Source organism: Rhynchophorus ferrugineus, unplaced genomic scaffold, assembly GCF_030347505.1.
Source record: "Rhynchophorus ferrugineus isolate W39M unplaced genomic scaffold, kcgeb_rfMv2 rfM3, whole genome shotgun sequence".
Lineage (NCBI taxonomy): Eukaryota > Metazoa > Arthropoda > Insecta > Coleoptera > Curculionidae > Rhynchophorus > Rhynchophorus ferrugineus.
In genome coordinates, this window is record NW_027472582.1 from 71,446,197 (window position 1) to 71,451,826 (window position 5,630).

Here is a 5,630-nt window from a genome sequence, read left to right on the forward strand (position 1 = left end):
AACTTAAATAAAACTCAGAGTTGATACGGAAACATTGCGACGTTTTGAACGTCACCAATTTAGATAACTTTGGATAATATCGTCAAAGCAACCATATTATTATTCAGCAATGTATTTAATCACTAGAATAATAAAGAACCAGTTAATTGTTTTTTAACCATTTACTATATCTGTTGAAAGGTTATTAAACAGATCATATAAATGAAAAATCACCATTACATTACATCCACCAATAAAATAAACAGCGAAAACATCGAGCGGTAGCACAACGTAAATTGGTTTGAATTATGCATTCGCGTCGAGATTTATATTTTCATTATAAGAACAATGTTTTAACAAATAGATTTACAACCCGGCGAACAGGGAATGGCCATTAGTACTAATAAAAGTGTAAAAATGAATAGGCTACACTTCCATATTACACCACCTACGCGGGCCGTTCTTTTTTATTTCCTTTCGGTGGCAAAGAAATACATCATTCGCTTTAACCACCCGCTGTTATCATTATTCGCAACCGATAACTTGTTCTTTAAAAACTACTAGCACGAACATTGGCGTAGGATTTAGTTTACAGGCGATTTTATTCCGTGTCATTACTGGGGGAAAAAAATCTAAAATATTAGCTTTGGTTCGACTTCTTTTTCGGCTACCATTTGCTTGTCATTAAAGCCATGGGAGGTTCCAGGTAATTCGTTGATTTGACAGTAGTAGCAGCCAGGAAAAGAATTTCAGTTTTAATTAGATTAACTCAACTTTTTGTTTACTTTACGGCGAATTCATTATTTGAACTTGAATCGGAATAATTCTGTTTTTATCAACACAGTGTGGTAACACTACTTGAACACATTAGAATCATGGAGTAATTTAGTTAATTTCAATTTAAGAGGGTATTCTAGTATAATAACTTGTATAACAAAGTAATAACTAAAGAGACAATAAAGCATTGTATAAGGAACGCTCACACCAAATTTTAAGTAAATTAATCCAGTAAAATTTTTTTTAATTACATGCAAAAAACATAAAAAACGATGTCAGGATGAAATATATAGAACCAATCAACAATTTGCGAGGTTATCAGCATATAGTGTGCAATACGCAAGAAATTATAAGATTGAAGCGAACTTATTGCAAATCAACTTATATTGTGTTCCTCCTTTCAAAATTCTAAATTTGGTATTATTTGGTACTTTATTTGGTGTATTTTTAAGTATCATATTTTACATGTTCTTTTTTAAGTTGTATATTGTTGAAGTTCAGAAAAAAATTGGTCCCCGAATGATTACAAAATACTTATTAATATATACTAATTGGATATATTAATATTATTATCCTAATAGAGTGTAACTAATAAGCTTTTTGTATGGCACTAATATCTTCCGAAATATTAGAAAAGGTTAAATGAAAATGAATGAACGAATTTTCTGGAAACCTGGATAATAATAGTCTTATGTTCTTATTTTATTATTGACAGTATTGAGAGTAATACAAAAATTTTAGGTTTGTAGCCTTGTAGAATAAAAATAACATGTTTGATAATAAATAACATATTGATTTAAATAACAAATGTTATACAAATAATAAAACATTTATGCGATGGCCGGGAATCGAACCCGGATCAACTGCTTGGAAGGCAACTATGCTAACCATTACACCACCATCGCACTATACCAGCTAGTAATTTTTAAAGAAGATTGTCAGTTCATTTTGCCGATTTTATTTCTATAATATTAAGAAACTTTCACCTAAATTTTAGGAAATTAAATAGAGCATATCGAGATATTTAGTTTAAAATATTATTCGTGTAGTTACATGTCAAATCTTTTGGATATTTCTTGATATGACTAAACTGCAACTAAAAACAGTGAAAAAAGAAGCAAGGAAAATAGTAACAATAAAAACTACCTTTTAGATTTCTCTCACAGATACCAACAATTACTTTTAATCTAGTCATTCAGTAGTTCTTTAGCGCACTAAGATTTATGAACATTTTCAATCGCAATATAGCTGTTATGGTCCATTTTTATGCATTTTTATCACCATAATGGTCAAGGGCTCAAAATGAAACGTTATCTGAAAACAGCCTTACTGTGGACTTCTTCTGCCTTACTGGTGCAATGTTATGAAAGTATAATTCAAAAAACAAGTATCTTAATGCTCATTTTTACTTGTTAATTTATATTATAATATGTAATTTTCTTTACTCTCATTGTTTACCTAAAAAATTACCCTTGAGCGATCTCTTCTCCAGCCATATTCTTGCTAAAAACAATTGACTAATACTGTTTAAATTGTTTTTCTAAATCAAGAGTAGTATATCATAAGTTATTAAAAAAAAACGTATTTTATTTCATTCTGACATGGGGAATATTGTATTAATTAACAGCTTTCTAACGAAAAATACTATGAGATAGAAATAATAATAAAATATTTATGCGATGGCCGGGAATCGAACCCGGATCAACTGCTTGGAAGGCAACTATGCTAACCATTACACCACCATCGCACTATACCAACTAGTAATTTTTAAAGAAGATTGTCAGTTCATTTTGCAGATTTTATTTCTATAATATTAAGAAACTTTCACCTAAATTTTAGGAAATTAAATAGAGCATATCGAGATATTTAGTTTAAAATATTATTCGTGTAGTTACATGTCAAATCTTTTGGATATTTCTTGATATGACTAAACTGCAACTAAAAACAGTGAAAAAAGAAGCAAGGAAAATAGTAACAATAAAAACTACCTTTTAGATTTCTCTCACAGATACCAACAATTACTTTTAATCTAGTCATTCAGTAGTTCTTTAGCGCACTAAGATTTATGAACATTTTCAATCCCAATATAGCTGTTATGGTCCACTTTTATGCATTTTTATCACCATAATGGTCAAGGGCTCAAAATGAAACGTTATAATGCCTGGCTTTTACTGGCTTATCAAATACTAATATTAATGTTATCTGAAAACAGCCTTACTGTGGACTTCTTCTGCCTTACTGGTGCAATGTTATGAAAGTATAATTCAAAAAACAAGTATCTTAATGCTCATTTTTACTTGTTAATTTATATTATAATATGTAATTTTCTTTACTCTCATTGTTTACCTAAAAAATTACCCTTGAGCGATCTCTTCTCCAGCCATATTCTTGCTAAAAACAATTGACTAATACTGTTTAAATTGTTTTTCTAAATCAAGAGTAGTATATCATAAGTTATTAAAAAAAACGTATTTTATTTCATTCTGACATGGGGAATATTGTATTAATTAACAGCTTTCTAACGAAAAATACTATGAGATAGAAATAATAACAAAATATTTATGCGATGGCCGGGAATCGAACCCGGATCAACTGCTTGGAAGGCAACTATGCTAACCATTACACCACCATCGCACTATACCAACTAGTAATTTTTAAAGAAGATTGTCAGTTCATTTTGCAGATTTTATTTCTATAATATTAAGAAACTTTCACCTAAATTTTAGGAAATTAAATAGAGCATATCGAGATATTTAGTTTAAAATATTATTCGTGTAGTTACATGTCAAATCTTTTGGATATTTCTTGATATGACTAAACTGCAACTAAAAACAGTGAAAAAAGAAGCAAGGAAAATAGTAACAATAAAAACTACCTTTTAGATTTCTCTCACAGATACCAACAATTACTTTTAATCTAGTCATTCAGTAGTTCTTTAGCGCACTAAGATTTATGAACATTTTCAATCGCAATATAGCTGTTATGGTCCACTTTTATGCATTTTTATCACCATAATGGTCAAGGGCTCAAAATGAAACGTTATAATGCCTGGCTTTTACTGGCTTATCAAATACTAATATTAATGTTATCTGAAAACAGCCTTACTGTGGACTTCTTCTGCCTTACTGGTGCAATGTTATGAAAGTATAATTCAAAAAACAAGTATCTTAATGCTCATTTTTACTTGTTAATTTATATTATAATATGTAATTTTCTTTACTCTCATTGTTTACCTAAAAAATTACCCTTGAGCGATCTCTTTTGACTAATATTGTTTAAATTGTTTTTCTAAATCAAGAGTAGTATATCATAAGTTATTAAAAAAAAACGTATTTTATTTCATTCTGACGTGGGGAATATTGTATTAATTAACAGCTTTCTAGCGAAAAATACTGTGAGATAGAAATAATAATAAAATAGTTATGCGATGGCCGGGAATCGAACCCGGATCTGTAACAGTTGATGATGATCAAAGAAGATAGTTCACATCGCCAATTATCTTTCAATGATATTAAACAACTTTCACCTACATTTTAGATATCTGATTGAAGCACTTCTTGATATTATGTTTAATGCTACCGATTTTAATACAGATACATCTTCTTATCTCAGTTAACGTAATTGAGCCCATATTTTAGACAAAATTATTTTTAAACAAATGATGCACAGCTGTAATATATAATATCAATCAAGAAATATATGGGAAGTAATAGTATAGATAATATAGCTATAAAGCGACAAAAAAACTATTTGTTTTACATGTTCACGTGAATTTACAAAAATGTTGAGCAATTAGAAAATGCTCTAAAAAATTTTTAGATTAACTCAAATACTTATTCAAAAAACAAGTAAGGTTAGCAAAGATAATTAATATAACATCAATTTCGATCTAAAATACAACAACCTAAAATTTGAAACAAGATCATATAAAATGCACAAAAAATAATACACTACAAAAAAAATTTTATTCCTTTTGTACATAGAACCAAATATCAACGATGGTATAAGTGTTGTCTTAACATATTATAACTATATTCATTTAAATTGTATCATTTACTTCGAATTTCAAAAAAAAGCAGAAAACTTGTCTCTTAAACCATGATAATAATATGAATACGCATATAACTATGCAAACACAATTTAAATACAATATCTCGATATGCTCTGTTTAATTCATTAAAATACAGGTGAAAGTTCCTTGATATTCATAGAAATGAAATCGGCGATTCTTTGTTTATTATTAACAATCACAGTGCGATGGTGGTGTAATGGTTAGCATAGTTGCCTTCCAAGCAGTTGATCCGGGTTCGATTCCCGGCCATCGCATAATATTTTGTTTCGTCTTAGCAGTAATCTTTATTGCAATCATTGTACCATATTATGTAGTTTGAAACATATTGTTTTTATGTATTGTTTAAATATAATTACTACGTCAATATCAATCTTATCAATATATATATATATTGGGTAAGTAAGATATTGCAAAAATGATGACTTCTCAAAGTACTCAACATCAAGAACTGTCACAACGTTCATTATCACATAACCTTGAAGCGTAAACACTGAACACATTACGCAAGTTTACAAATTCGGATTAACTTTTGAACCCCAGCAAATGAGAACAATTCTTAACATTATTTGACGCCCTGAACTCATATTTTCAGTCCGTTTGCCAAGACTGGTTCCAGTTTTCGTGTTGACACTTACTTGGAACTGATTTTTATGTTGTGTCACTGCTCATTGTCACAGGTCAATTGAAAAGTCCCCAGCCTATCATAGTAAAACATATTTTTTTGGGTAAATTAGTTTATATATTCAACATAATTCTCTTCAAAGGTGATACATTGATTATAGCGACCATCTAAGTTTTCGAT

General features: G+C 29.3%; 4 non-coding genes across 4 annotated transcripts; 1 reads left to right on the forward strand and 3 right to left on the reverse strand.

Annotated features, from left to right (window-relative positions):
* Positions 1–1,589: 1,589 nt before the first annotated feature.
* On the reverse strand, positions 1,590–1,661 carry TRNAG-UCC (transfer RNA glycine (anticodon UCC)). The gene has a single exon. It is a non-coding gene; the product is annotated as a tRNA-Gly (tRNA).
* Positions 1,662–2,431: 770 nt separating this feature from the next.
* Positions 2,432–2,503, reverse strand: TRNAG-UCC (transfer RNA glycine (anticodon UCC)). Its single transcript has one exon. It is a non-coding gene; the product is annotated as a tRNA-Gly (tRNA).
* An 815-nt stretch (positions 2,504–3,318) lies between these two features.
* Positions 3,319–3,390, reverse strand: TRNAG-UCC (transfer RNA glycine (anticodon UCC)). The gene has a single exon. It is a non-coding gene; the product is annotated as a tRNA-Gly (tRNA).
* A 1,620-nt stretch (positions 3,391–5,010) lies between these two features.
* On the forward strand, positions 5,011–5,082 carry TRNAG-UCC (transfer RNA glycine (anticodon UCC)). The gene has a single exon. It is a non-coding gene; the product is annotated as a tRNA-Gly (tRNA).
* The last annotated feature ends 548 nt before the right edge of the window (positions 5,083–5,630 follow it).